The sequence below is a fragment of the Rhincodon typus genome, chromosome 19 (assembly GCF_021869965.1).
Source record: "Rhincodon typus isolate 14 chromosome 19, sRhiTyp1.1, whole genome shotgun sequence".
In the NCBI taxonomy this organism is placed as follows: domain Eukaryota; kingdom Metazoa; phylum Chordata; class Chondrichthyes; order Orectolobiformes; family Rhincodontidae; genus Rhincodon; species Rhincodon typus.
Window position 1 is genome coordinate 19,092 of NC_063350.1, and position 1,661 is coordinate 20,752.

The window sequence follows — 1,661 nt, forward strand, 5'->3', positions numbered from 1 at the left end:
AGTACACCAGAGCGACTACTCGAAGACAGCGATGCAATCCTTACAGAACGTTTATTGTGTGTTATGTATTATTGTAACGACTGCATCCAAAAGTGTAGCGCGGGCAGAAGGGAAACAATGTACCCAGGACACCTGTGATATGACCCACCAGACATCACGGTATGTATAAATGGGAACCCCCCCCCACCCCCCAGCAGTTAATAGATGAAAGTAAAAGGAACTCTTTCATGATCTGGCCACAGCATATGGGACAGGGGTGTCAAACAGTCAATACCCTTGATTTGGCTAATTTGGAAAATAAACTCAGGATCTCGACCCAATAAGTCAAACAAGCCCTAGAAGGACTAAATACAGACAATCAACAGGAGACCATGGGACAACTACAGAGAATCAGGCTAGCCACCACTTAGTGACCCTACTGGAGGGTCACACCAAGACGATTATCCAGGTCATCCAGGGCAAAATTAGGAATGACAATGAGCAGCAAAACCGGATCCTGTGCAGTATCTATGGAAACTGGATATATGAACGGCTGAGGGAGGACCTCAGGCAGGCTAGCCAAGGGAAGGTCCCGTCATGGATTAACAAACATTTCTTCCAGGAGAGAACCCACACTAACATCTCTAGCTGTCAGTTGCAGTAGCTCACCAAGTTATGGTAAAATGACAACTGCAAGGACACTCCGGTGAGGCACTGGGCTTGATGCTAGGGATTCTAATTATTCCTCGTGACAAAGCTGGGTTGAGGACCTATGAAGTCAAGAATATCGGAATTATAAAAAGGTATTTGGATGGATACCCTCTCATATGCTGTGGAAAGACAGGGGATGTTGATAGGACCACTTTTACTTAATGCAAACAAGCAGGCCATACCGTTGTGCCCCTAGCCTGTCATCCATGAATTCAGCTCCTCTCATATCTAGTTGTGGTCCTAATTGCAATCACCTTGATATATCTCAGGATACTGCCAGATAAGATGGCATGCTGGGAAAGACAGATATCCTAAAAGATTGGCACGTTTACTATGAATAATACTGTACATGCACACAGGGGCTTTAAGGTAGATGGAACTCCTGGGGTTAGCACTATTATCACTCTCTATTTGTTCTGATTACTTAATGTTGTCTATGGACTACAATCCTGAAAAGTTTGTCGCAACAGGAGTTTTTTTTTCTTGTACTTATTATAATGTGATAAACTCAACCAATGTACATAATGGCTCTCCTGACAGCAAACATAACCAACTTTTATAATTAGATTCAAACTTCATTCGCATAAGCTTTTTTCCCTTCTAGATGAAAGTAATGATGGGTTTAGATGGCAGTTGGTATACATTCTAAGAAGATTTGAGTACACAATTAAAGATGTGTTGTTGCAGTTATATAGAGCCTTGCTGAAACCTCAATTGGAATACTTCTACAATTATGATCTCATCTAAGGAAGGATGCATAATGTCACAGAGGGAGTGCAATTCAGGCTCACCAGATCAAACTCTGAAATAGTTGAATCAGAGATAGTAGGAACTGCAGATGCTGGAGAATCCGAGACAACAAGGTGCAGGGCTGGATGAACACAGCAGGCCAAGCAGCATCACAGGAGCAGAGAGGCTGACGTGTCGGGCCTAGACCCTTCATCAGAAAAGGGGGAGGGGAAGGGGGTTTT